Source organism: Chelonoidis abingdonii, chromosome 24 (genome assembly GCF_003597395.2).
Source record: "Chelonoidis abingdonii isolate Lonesome George chromosome 24, CheloAbing_2.0, whole genome shotgun sequence".
In the NCBI taxonomy this organism is placed as follows: Eukaryota; Metazoa; Chordata; order Testudines; family Testudinidae; genus Chelonoidis; species Chelonoidis abingdonii.
Genome location: NC_133792.1, coordinates 23,626,466 through 23,640,299, shown reverse-complemented (window position 1 = coordinate 23,640,299; position 13,834 = coordinate 23,626,466). Strand labels below are relative to the sequence as shown.

General features: G+C 40.8%; 1 protein-coding gene across 2 annotated transcripts in view; it reads right to left on the bottom strand.

Annotated features, from left to right (window-relative positions):
* NEK6 (NIMA related kinase 6) overlaps positions 1-13,834 on the bottom strand; it is a 111,935-nt gene that overhangs the window by 65,618 nt on the left and 32,483 nt on the right. The window contains exon 2 of one of the 2 annotated variants that reach the window (XM_032767574.2): positions 11,684-11,755. The gene's annotated coding sequence lies outside the window, so the exon portion shown is untranslated. Of the gene's footprint in view, positions 1-11,683; positions 11,759-13,834 lie in introns of those variants that run through there. The other variant, XM_032767575.2, reaches the window with a different exon arrangement.

Sequence of the window (13,834 nt, the reverse complement as noted above, 5' to 3'; positions counted from 1 at the left end):
TATATAAACATGTATATGCCAACTCTTGAAATACTTGGCAGTATGTGTCATCATCTCAAAAAAGATATACTGGAATGGAATCAAGTCACAAAAAATATAGTGGTGGGAACGCATTCCCGATAGCAGAGATTATAATACTAGGGCTTTCAGCTTGCAAAGAGACGGCTAAGAAGGAGATATCATTGCAGCTATAAAACAGAAACCGGGGTTAGAGAATAAGGAAGGATTTTGTTTACTACTTCTCATAACACAAGAACTAGGCACCAAATGAAATAATAGGCATCAGTTAAAACAAACAAAAGGAAGTACATTCTCACACATGCACCAGTCCAACTTTGCACTCCTTGCCAGAGGATGTTGTGCAAGCGGGCCAAGAATATAACAGGTTCACGAAAAAGACTAGATATAGTTGATGGAGGCTAGGTCATAGATGCTATTACCAGATGGGCAGGAATGTTCCCTATCATTTGCGAAGCTGGAACTGACATACCAGAAAGGATTCTCTGGTATACTTGTTCGTTATTCCCTCTAGGATCCCCTTGGCCCACAAAGAATTCTAGTAAATTGGTGAGGCATGATTTCCCTTTACAAAAGCCATGATGACTCTTCCTCAACAAATTATGTTTATATGTCTGATAATATTGTTCTTTATTGTAGTTTCAATCAGTTTGCCTGGTACTGAAGTCAGGCTTACAGGCCTGTAATTGCCGGGATCACCTCTGGAGCCCTATTTAAAAATTGGCATCACATTAGCTATCCTCCAGTTATCTGGTACAGAAGCTGATGTAAATGATAGGTTACAGACTACAGTTAGTAGTTCTGCAGTTTCACATTTGAGTTCCTTCAGAACTCTTCGGTGAATACCATCTGGTCCTGGTGACCTACTGCTGTTTAATTTATCAGTTTGTTCCAAAACCTCCTCTAATGATACCTCAATCTGGGACAGTTCCTCAGATCTGCCACCTAAAAAGAGTGGCTCAGGTTTGGGAATCCCCCTCACATCCTCAGTCATGAAGACCGAGGGCTGGCTGCGGGCAGGGCAGGGGGTGTGGGGTTGGCTGGAGACGGGGGTGCTGCAGGGGCTGGCTGTGGGCAGGGCAGGGGGTGTGGGGATGGCTCGAGACAGGGGTGCGCGGCTGGCTGTGGGCAGGGCAAGGGGTGTGGGGTTGGCTGGAGACAGGAGGTGCGGGGCTGGCTGTGGGCAGGGCAGGGGGTGCAGCTGGGGCTGGCTGCAGACAGGGTGGCGGGTAGACATTCTGGGCCATCCCTAGACATTCTGGGGCCCTAAACCACCTTCCCATGGGGGCAGGGTCCTGGGGGGGGGGGCAAGCCTCTGCGGGGGACGGGGCTGGCTTTGAGGGCAGGGCTCAGGTGAGCGGGGGCTGGGTGGGACTGAGCAGGGGCAGGGGCCTTGGGGCAGAGCTGGAGCAGCGCAGCGCCCCTGGCATCCGGAGGAGGAATGATATCAGTTCCCGGCTGGCCGGAGCTGATCAAAGCTGCAGTGCCAGGTGAGCATCCCAGACATTTTGGGCACCCCTTTTTGGCACCCTCCAATCTTGGCGCCCTAGGCGGCCGCCTAGTTTGCCTAATGGTTGCACTGGCCCTGGTGAAACTCTAAGACAGGGGTAGGCAACCTGAGGAACTCGAGCAGATTTTCAGTGGCAGTCACACTGCCCGGGTCCTGGCCATCAGTCCGGTGAGCAGGGGCGGTCTGCATTTTAAATTTTAATTTTACATGAAGCTTCTTAAACATTTTAAAACCCTGATTTACTTTACATACAACAATAGTTTAGTTATATATTATAGACTTATAGAAAGAGTCCTTCTAAAAACATTAAAATGTATTACTGGCACTCAAAAACTTGGATTGGAGTGAATAAATGAAGACTTGGAACACCACCCCTGAAAGGTTGCCGACCCCTGCTCTAAGACTTGCTTCCATAGTGATACAATGACATAAAGCTCGGTCATCCCTGGCACCAGGCAACAATTGGGAAAATGGCAAACTAGGAACAGAAAAATAACTGAAATTAGATTGAGAAAGGGAAAGTAATACACAAATGATCTAACCTATGATTAAAATCTCTCAGGGGTCTGGAAGGATTTTTAAAATTGTCCAACCTTATGTTGACCAGCAGAATACTGAAAATAAAAGCTGAGGCCTATGTGATAAAGTACAAGCAAAGGTAAGTTGTTAGTTTTTTATTATTTTAAATCATATTTGCTTTTCTTAAATTCTAGTCATCATCTTCCAATTTTCCTTCTACCAAGAAAGTTGAATCTAGCCTTCATTGGATTCTCCCACAAAGATTAATACATATTCCAAGCACAAAAATACAATTGAAACTTCCCATATGACTTGTGTTCAAAAGGACTCCAATGCACTCGGTAAACTCAGAATAAATCTTATTTCTCCAGGAGGGGGGAATGCGGGGGGGGGGGTGTTGTTACAAACTTAGCTGAGCTGTGCAAGCTAAAAAATTATTCTGCCAAGCCCAAGTTATTTTACCTACTGCTACCAACATTTATTAATTTTTTGCACAGTTTGTAAGTAAGGTAGTTATGTATGATCCCCCTTCTATAAACTGGTAAATTGAAGTAAGGATGTAAGTGACTTGCCCAATTCATTTGCAGTGACACAAATAAAATCCAAATTCTCAACTGTCAGACCATGCCTAACTTACGATCACACTCCATAAACAAAACCTGTACTTTGTACGTCATTTGAAATAGTAAAAAGGTCACTGGCTGTTATGCATACAGACTTATAGCTCTGTGCTCTACATCCCCAACATACCATCTGCAGGGTGGGCACCATTTAAAACATTACATAGGTTGAGGGAAGACTTCAGGATCATCATCTGTTAGTAGCTCAAAATACCAAAGCTGACATTACACCACAACCTAGGGTCACCTGAACGGTTAGGATTCAACCACCCCCAAAAAATGTTCTTTTCATACAAGTTAGTGTGTTGGAGAAAGCAATAGGTGGAAGACCTGTTAGAATACAGCGACACCAATGCACTGACCAAGGAACAAAGAGAAAAAAAGAACAGTACTGCAGATAAATTTGTTCCATTTCTCCCTTCCAGCAATTACAAGAGACAGCGTCTCAGTAGAGGCTCCTACAGAATTACAGAACTGAAGGGGGGGAGGAGGGAAAGAGTATACAACAGCTGCCAACAGAGCAGTTTCTGATAACTTATTCTATCAGCAGCCAATAACCAGCACTCTCTTACTTCATTCGTACTGTCACTTATCCCTTATTTTCTATCTAAAATTTCCCTTCATCCCACACAAATTGTGCTAAAAAATGGGACACTGAAAATGTATTGTCGTCATAAACCTTAAGTGCTGAGTCAAAACACAAAAGGAAATCTAACTTGCATTTAAGCTGCCAGTAATGTGGTTGCTGAAAGGAGTAGTGAAATCCAGTACCCACACCACAACTCAGATTCCTGCACCTCAAGACATCACATCTGGGCTTATCTTAAATCTGTAGAGAAGGGTGTGGGATTATCATGTGGTTTCAAGTATGACTGGATTACTTTTATACCTCTACAACTTCACATAAGACTAAGGCTATGTCTACACTTGTCATTTAAAGCGCAAAAAGTCCCTTTTTTGTGCTAAAACCACGGGAGCATCTACACTCGTTAATGACTTTTTGCAATGAAACTCAGAAGTTTCACTGCAAAAAGAAAACCACTTTCATGAGAGGCATACAGTTCTTACTACTGTTGGTTTTGCACTGTTATGAAAGTGAAGACAAGTTCTACCAGTGTAAATACCTTTTAGCCTCCAAACGATCTCTCATAGTTCCAAAAGAGACCACTCTGGCCAGCATCGCTGCTGCTCTGACCCTAGGTAAACAGATGTCCACCCCTCCCACTGCAAGCCCTGGGAAGTTTGAAACTCCCTTTCCCTTTGCTTACAGATGTGGCAGGGAAAGCACCCAGACAGCAGGTTTTTTAAAAAAATGCCATGAAACAAACAAGTAGTAATGGGGCTGCTGGGACATGAAGCAGTGTAGCACAGAGCACTGAGCAGGGACCCAGAATGCCTTCCGCTCACCCCCTCCTTCCCACAAGGCCTATCAAGAGAGCTGCACTGTGGGATAGCTGCCCTAAAGTGCTGCTCTCATCAGTGACAGAAGGGCTTCTAGTGTAAACACTCTTCGAGGCCTGAGGAATTAAGTGAGTACACAAACCAGTGTTTTTCTTTCACTGGTTCCCTATCACCAAGCGCAAAAACCCTGCAAGCGTAACCCTACCCTAAGAAAAAGTTCGTGGGTGTTGGGAAGGAAAAGACTGAAAGAGACATGAATGAAAGAGCCCTGAGAATGTTATAGACCAGCCAAATTTACAAGTAAACTCCTGGGAATCCAAACTTTGTGCAATAATTTTTAAGAACACAAAGTCAGATCAAAGCAACCCTGTCTGGAAAAGTGAAATTCCCCTGTTGGCTGAACAGTGTGAAACAGTTTGCTCCCTTAGCTGGGTACAGTGATCCTCATTCCTACTCAAATGATCTCCGGTATATATGAATGCACCATCTAGATCCAATGTAAACAGGAGCCACAGGCATAACTCCTCTTTTACTTCCTAATCTTTATTACCACAAGTTCCCACCAAAGATAACTGATGTGGTATGGTATTGCCGCACAGTGTCACATGCAGCATGAAAATAACTTGCATAACATCTTAGTAAATGAAATAAGGGCTGAGGGAAATTAAATGTCTTTACACAAAGGAATATCTGATCCAGGTTATCTTTGTTTAAGCACAAAAGTGGGTATACACCATAGCCTTTCTAGGAGGAGCAGGGAAATGTATCCTGTCACAATGAATCATATTTAGAGATTCAAGATAGTCAGAAGGACTAGAGGCAGGGAATGAACGTGGTCCATGTCCCGATACCTTTATTCAAAATGAAAAAATCCCATGAATAGTTAATAGAAGTATGTGTGGATTGAAGTACTACTCAATCTGAGTAGATGTATCAGATTCTGGGCCTGAAAGCAAGGCTTCTTGTCAAAATATTTATTCAGAATTTACATATTAAATACTAAATGGCCCAGGAAACGCAAGAAGACTTTGAACAGAGTGTTTTTGGCTAGTAAAATAACATGCCTACTTATTCATCCATCCGCGCTTCAGGTACTGTGCCAGTCCCGGGTCACCTCTTTGTGGCTGGTCTGATAACTGTTCCAAGAGTATAACAACTGTGACAAGATAAGATCTAGTGTCCAGAATGTTGTCAGAAACTTTTGCTCCAGCAGTCTTGGCAAGCACTGAGTGAGACAGGGAACTTTGCTATGCATTAATGCACCAAGGGCATCTGAGCACTGGCTTCCTTTTACTTTAAATGACAACAGTTGGAAAATGAGGGGGATCATCTACAGCTCAAGTCATCAGAAGAATTTTTGCATTGGAGGTTGTGTTTTGTTCTATCAGTACTATTAGTTAAAGAGACTTAAGAAAGACAGAATTTTGCTGATTGGGTATAACACAACCTACCATAACACATGGATGTACAGTGACATTTTACAAATATCCACTGTCTTTTTAGGAATATGAAATTGAGAATTAAACAAATGCTTTAAAAACTTCCAGTGCCAATGCTCAGAACCAGCACTCATCATGTGAGTCACAAAGTTTTAGATTATTTTCCCTATCCCTCAGAGACTACATCATGCTACTTCCATACTATATGTATGCTACTGGCCATACAAAAGACAGGAACAAATTTGAGTTTTCCATGTTGCAGTAGAACAAGCTACAGATTCATTCTGAAACCTGACACCATTCTTTCTGTTTTCCCAGTGCTGGCCATTTGATTATGAAAAGAGGTTGGGGCTTCCATGAGGAAAACATCAAGGCTTCTGTTGCATTGATCTACCAGCCAGGACAGCTATAAAAGCAACAAACATTCATTCACTCTCAAACCTGGACAAACATTTTGGTTCAAACTGCCCCTACTCAGATCATAAAACAAACATTCCCACTACCAAAGAATAGTAAGAGCCCTATAGTACAGTACCTGCCAAAAACAAAGTACTGAACACTTCTGGGTTGGTCTAAATATAAAAGTGTTTTAAAAGCCATAATATGAACTTCAGTTTGTTTTCACTGTCCAGGAGAGAGGAGTTCAAAGAATCAGCATGAGTAAGAAAAAGTAACATTAGATGTCAACGTTCTTTCACTTTTAATAATCTGTAGGTTTATTAGTAACACAGGTAAGGAAGATCATGGTGGGTTGTTTTTTTTGTTTGTTTGTTTTAAAGTCCTTTTAATAATAATACGTATCTCTTACACAGCACTTTTCATCAGTAGATCTCAAAGCCCTTTATAAAAGTCAGTGTCATTATTCCCATTTTACAGATGAGGAAATCAAAGCACAGCGAGGGAAAGGTGACTTGCCCAAGAAGACCCAATGGGCCACTGGTCAAAGTGGGAACAAAACCCAGATCTCTGAATCCTGATCCAGTGCTCCATTGACTAGACATGGAATCTCTCTTAGAAACACCCCCAAGTAATTTGTGCATTGTGTGTTGCTGTCAGAGCCATCAAATTTGTAATTCTCTAAAAATGTGGGACCTAAAATAATTAGGATTTATAAAGGTTTCTTATTTAAAAAGAAAGCATAATAAAAAAATCCTACATGCACAGAGAACATACTGATATGGGCTGCAGTTTACTGACGGATTCCCTTTTTGCCTCTTACCATTCAAGACAATTAAGTTTCACACTTGAAAATCGGAGATACCGGAATGCATTAAAATATTAGATCCCAGCTGCCATACTCGAACATTGATTCATATCCATAGTCTAACCCTGATCTTACATCACATCTACCATAGCTTGCCTTAGGGACAGAGTAAAGTCCAAAAAGATATCAAGTTATTTGTAAATCTGAGAAGCCAAGCCAGTCAGCAGATCACATGAAACTCCGGCATTTCTAAGAGAACCGTAACTCTCTGGGTTCTGTAGGAAACCCAAGGTACCAAGACAGATTAGACAATGGGAAAGTAAATTAACAGCTGAGAATAGCATAGCTACCATAAGCATGTAGAAGAGTTTATTAGGCAGAGTATTAGGGTTTGGCCAGTGTTTGCTTAAAGTACCGTAGCTGCAAGCAAATAAAGGAGTAAGAATAAAATCAGTTTTGAAAAGAGATATGGCTCAGCTAACATGACACCAGCTCTGATCCCCGCTGACACCTAAGGGACAGAGTGTCCTGCTCGAAACTGGCAGTTCTGCTATTCCAGGCTCTTATTGGCATACACTCACACCATATGTAGACTGGCAAGTTTATCCTCAGCAAGAGTTCTGATAGAGGGCCTTCAGATTGCTGCTAACAATGGAGAAGCACTTTTTAATGTCAGCAAAGGCTCCTGAATTGTATGCAGAGAACTCTACAATAAACTGTTGCATATTTTTCAAGTTTTATGACACTTTAAATAAAAACAGGCAAAAAGGTAACTAAAGCCAGTATTCCAGTTGCACTTTTAAATATGAACACAATGTAGTAGAGAACACTGGGAATGCCTGCTATAGTTAAAAGCTACAAAACTGCTTACAACCTCCCATCTTCCCAGCCCCATTTTCAAATGCTTATACTTTTCTAATGAGTCGAAAAGGTTGTTTGAAATGCCCACATTCTGGGCTGAAGTTTCCCTACCTGATCTCTTTACAGTGAAATTTATGGATTAAAGAAAGCTACATGTGTAAAGGCTAATTTGTAGTTAACGAGTATATTGAAGACTGAATGACCAACTGATACTACAAGTCAGTCATTCTAACTTCTTTGTATATAATTAATACCTTTTTAAACCTTTGTTATTTAAATCTGGAACTAGTCAGGCTATGTTACATGCACAATATGGGGCAGACTATCCCACCAACTCATAAGAGGTAACTACCACAAAACCTTAAACGTCATTAGGATAATGATTTTCCAGGATAGAATGGAAGGGAGCACTTCAAAATTGTGTCTCTCAGTCTTAACTGTTCTTTTCAGAATTACTCAAGTCCATGGGCTATTACAGTCTTGGACTTTATACTTTGGCTGTACAAATCAGGATGGGGTGCTGAATGCAGGAACCTGTTGCCTGCAAGCAGCACTCTTCCTGTATTAAGCAGGAAATAAATGCACGCTGCACTGTAAAAATCTTCACCTGATTTTAACCATTTTATACTTCCAGAGTCACAAAGGTGTCAGTATATCACTGCTCATCAACACAGCGTAATACTTTAATGACTCTTTACTTTTTAAAATTCAACATCTTAAAAAGAGAAGTTCCGCTGAGGTTGGAAGTAAACAATCATGAGGATTTTAGCATCATCTGTACCCAAAGAAATTGGTCAAAGAAAGGTAATTAAGTTACAAGAAATCCAAGACCTTCTCTGGGCAACAGAATTCTGCTAGATCTTGGGATCCAATATTACTACCCAGTTTGTTAACAATAAGGAAACACTTGTCAGATGGAAGGTAAATCTACACTGCAGTTGAATGATCTTAGCGCAGATAGGCATACTCTCACTAGCTTTAATTTAGCTGGCACACTAAAAATCACAGTGAAGACACAGTGGCATGGGCTTCAGTGCCAGACATACATGCCTACCTGATCCCCTGGGTACATAGTCATATTGCTAGCCCACGCTGAAGCTTGTGCTACCTCGTCTTCATTGCTATTTTTAGCGTTGTAGCCAGATTAAAGCTAGTGCAAGTGTACCTACCCGAGCTGCAAATCACACTTTCAACTGCAGTGTACAAATACTCTGATACTTTTTCCACAATACATCAAAAATATAGCAGCCCTTCCCTCACAGTAGATGCACAGCATTCTGAAAAGTGGTTAAACTCAATTGGAAGGAATAACTGTATTGATTTTATGGAGCATGCACTCCATCTTCAATCATGTATTTATATTGTATGTATATTTATGTAGCTTTCTTAAAAGGGATACTTAAGTCACTGACATCCAAAATGTAAAATACACCTTTAAGTTTTCATATTTCCATTGCAAATGTGCTCCTGCCAAAATCAGTGGGGGGGTTTTAAATTAATCCCTCCAAAGATAAATAACCCAGAAAATTGTTCCAGCTCTAGCTCCTGTATTCGAAGTTGTACAGAAGTTTCTAACTGAACCACAAAAAAATGTACACTAGATTAACAGACCTGAAAACTAATTTTGTTCTGTTTATTCACAGCTTTGCAACAGCAATTCAAGCCTCCCCAAGATTTGTAAATTCCAAGAGTGTGCCTCAGTTCTAACTTGCAGGAACTATATCCAGCGGTAAGAAGAGCATTTCATCTCCATGGCCTATTTAGGCCTTGTCCTCTCTCTTGAGGACATACAACAAGACTGCAAAAATTAGTGCACTGTGATGGTGAGTTTGAAGACATGATGCCACTGACAACTGGACAGAGGTCAACAAACTCATTCTACCTAGTGCTTTCTAGTCAACTTTTAATACATCATCATTGGCACAATACAGCATCAAAGAAATAAGACAGAAAAAATCTAGTCAAGTCCTGTTTAAGCAAAAAATGAAAAGGTACACAAAACCAACAGTAGAGAACTTTAATAAAAAATAGAATTCAAAAACATTTAATCAGACTCCCAATTCCTTCTCACTTCCTTTTCCCGTTTGGTAATAAAAACATAGTTCCAGAAGAATATTTGAAGAATTCTTCATCTGCTTAACAGCCAAAGACAACAGTAGGAAACAAGTCAAGAGGCCTTGGAATGAGTTCTCCCTACACACTGGCAGCTTTCCACTCTGCTTTGTCCTAGCCCTGCACTTTCATTACTCAAGAGATGGGCTCTCTCATTGTTACTTCCAAGGTACGTAGGAAGCTCAGACTGTTCTTGTTTGCGCCTTGCAGCTGGGGAAGTGCAATATTTTTAAAATAGCACAGAGGTGTGCCACACATTCCTCACACTGGATGAAAAAGCGAAGTTATCACAATCACCTGTGAGAAGAGTAAGTTACAAAAACTAACTAGTGCTGAATTTCTGCTTGAGGCAATTACAAATGTTCACATTAAATATTTCAAATGCACAAGATCCAAGTAGGTCATATGCCACAAAAATCAATATATGTAGAGGCAAAGTCTTTCTCCAAAAGTATGCATGTCGTTCATGGGATCCTTTGTGGCCAGTTTTTAGAGTAGCAGCCGTGTTAGTCTGTATCAGCAAAAAGAAAGGAGTACTTGTGGCACCTTAGAGACTAACAAATTTATTTGAGCATAAGCTTTCATGGGCTACATCCAATGAAGTGGGCTGTAGCCCACGAAAACTTATGCTCAAATAAATTTGTTAGTCTCTAAGGTGCCACTAGTACTCCTGTTCTTTTTGTAGCCAGTGTTAGCCAGTTGTTGAAATCAGGCTCTCAATCTTTACTTTCTTTAAATCAAATTTTAAATTGATATTTTTGCTTCTGGACAATTATTTATTCTGAGAATTCCTGTTTGGACATATGGTTCCTTTTTATTGTGAGGTATGAATTGTCACTGTTGAGGTTCCATTCCCTGTAAGCAGCACAGAGTAACTGTAGAGTGTATATTAATCTCAGCTTCTAGAAAGTAAAATGTAGGGAGGAAACCTTTCATCACTGCTTTTTCAAGCCTGGCAGTTAGAGAATTCTGTGTAAAAATTATTAATGGCATGCTATGATTCTTGCAGTATTTGGGGTAAATTGTAAGCCAACATGTAAGTTCTTAATGATGCTGACAGCCTACCAAACGAATGAACCTAGCAATACCGCATACCAATCCTGGTCAGTTTCATACAACATTAAAGCATAAAGATGCCAGTAGTTAGCACTCGCACTTTACCTATAAGGGATAAATGATGGGTATGCTTCTTTTGAAGAGTTCAGAAACACAAGAATTATCATACAGGAAAATAATAAGTGGCCAGTTCAGTCAGGTATTCCTCCTCCTGCCATGCAAGAACAGACCAAATGATCCATCCATGCCAGTGCCTCAGTCAGTGGCCAATGCAAGAAGTGTCAGAGGAAATAAAGTACCCCTGTGCTAAACTAATTGTATAATACTATGCCACAAAGGGAAGTTTCTCCTTTACCTCAGCCAGTGGTCCCATATGGCCTGAAGCACAACTGTTCACCTGAATAATTTTGTCCCAGACCAGTATAATTGCAGGTGCTTGTCCAATTGCATAAATGTCTAATCAGTTTTGAAATTCACAATCACTTGTCTTAGCAATATCTTGTAGCAGCAAATTCCACAGGTTTATGGCATGTAAGATTTTATGTAAGCAGTATAACCTAGCCTCTTTTAAAACACAAGAAGAAAACTTGCAAATCATGATTAAACAACATTAGCAAAACTGGCTATGCTGTTTACATACAATCTTCAGTATGTCACAAGAATGGACACAGGCTGGTAAGTGGGACACTCTCTCTGCACCCCCACCAAATCTACAAAGATCAAGGAACAAACTTCTCTCACTGAAAACAAAGAAGAGAACTCATATGAACACACAAGCCAGTGACATGCTTCAGTTATTAAAATGCTGGAACTTAGCTGCACATAATAAAAGAAGCAACACTGTCTCAGTTGAGCACTTAGTTTTGTAAAAAAGACAGACATCAGGAAAGCATACAACCACACAAAAACAGGCAGGTCTTGTATGACTGAATATACTGCTTACCTAAATATCTGCAGTGGAGTTACTGGTGCAGGATTGTTGGCCTGTACCCGAACCAGTAGGGAAAACAGTTTACTGGAAACAAAGGAAGGAAATAAAACATGGTTAATTAGAGCTGAACCCAACTTAAAAACAAACATTTTCAGAAAAGAACAATGAACTCAGCATAATGCTGCCTTCCTTCCAGCAACAGATCTGAAGTTATAAACTCAAAAGCTAGGAAGACAGCACTCTGAAAACATATAGAGTACCAAACTTCCAACTCACTGTCCTTTGACATGAGAGCATGCGCGCACACATCAACACCACTTTAGGAATACATCCCAAATACAGTGATCCACCCAAACCTCAAATGATGTGGAATCTGGTCCTTTCTCTCAGCCCACATATTAGAGTAGGTTTGTCTAATGTTTGCCCTTGTATTTGAAGGAGTGGCATGACACGAAAGGAAAATACATGCCAGTGCACATTCCAAACATACTCACCCACAAAGGAAATTCCCCTATCAAACAATTATTAAAATAACTGCTGTCCTAGTCTCTAAAAATCCTAGCACTGTCATCATTCTGAAGTACAGTTATTACAACTACACTATATTCATTTATATATTGTACCACTATTCACATGCAAAATGGAATTTTTACAAAGCTAGAAACAACACACACAAGAACAAACTAGAAAAACAGGCTTTGACTTAGACTGGAAATAAATGAATTTATCTGCTACCTCAGCTGCATCTTTACTAACACGTGTGAAATGAACAAAGTAAAATCAATAACATAATTAAAAATCATCAGCATAAGAGCATAAAGAACTGTAACCACACAAACCCAAAGTTTTTATAGCTAAAAGTGCACAGATTTAGAACCAAATTCTGCCAACTTACATCCCATGCAGTCACACTATTCCTGAAACTTAATCTTCAGTCAGCTCCACTACCATCTGCCCAAGCCAAAGCAACCTGTCAATCAAGATCTCAATTCACCACCTATCCTCATTTGAAGTTAAATGAATCCCCTAACCTGAAGGGGCCCCACATTCCACAAGTGTACCACAAGCTCACATTCTCCTGGGAGCTCCTCTACAGGACTATATTTCCCAAACAGATCTGCCTCTTACTCTTCTTCTTTGACTCAAATATTCCACTCAGACAAAAAAAAAAAAAAAAAAAAAAAAAAAATCTTCCATGAACCCCTGCAGGTATCTGACAGGTGCCTTTCATAGGGCAGAAGAGCCCAGGGTGCTTGGTACTGGAGCCCAAGATCATTAGTTACAAGATGTACATTAAGGAATAGAACCTCATCAGCGTTCAGATTCTTACGCACCTAATGCCCAAGGTGAAGCTCCTCTCCAAACCAGCCTTGGCAACAGCTGCGGCCAGCTTAATCAGGTATTAACATCTGTCTTCGGATGCCTAAAACTCAACCAGAGGCCAAATTATCCTCTCCCAGATGAATACTCCATATGACTAGAGACAAAAACCTCCCAAGGAGATAGTGAAGAAGCAGTAGTTGCGCCCAACACATGCCTGTTTCCTGTGCCAGCACACCTTCATCTTATTACTAGGCATACCCAGCTGCTTTCCATATGGCTGGCATTCAGTCCTTTTTGCTGCCCGCAACACTACTGTCAGCCAACCCAAATGCCCACAGATGAACCGTTGTTAGCCGACCTAATAGGTAAGAGACAAAAGAAAGGATTACACTACACAGGGTAGTAGTGCCTATCTGTCCCATAGAAAGAAACTGTCCTCATCTGGCCCTGCATAACAAGCCTTCTGTTAACCCATTAGGGCCGTTGAGATGGATGCTCCTATAAAGACGAAATGAGCCACATACATTACTGCTTTCCTTAGCATTGCTACAAACAAATAGTAGGGCTTTGGGAGGTGCGGGAAAAATGAAGCCCAGAAGCTAAGTGACTTCCACAAGGCCATGGAGTCTCAGTATTCTCATCTGTAAAATGAGGTTAGTAGTGCCCTGCCTTACAGAAGTGCCAAGTGGCCTTTTATATCTGCCATGTAGTGGTACAACAATGCAAAATATATTAATACTGTGTATAGACTATACACCCACATATGTACTCTTTCTCCAGATTATTATATCCCTCTACACGTCTTCCCCACCCTCAATTCCTGGGGAGCCAAATGGGGAA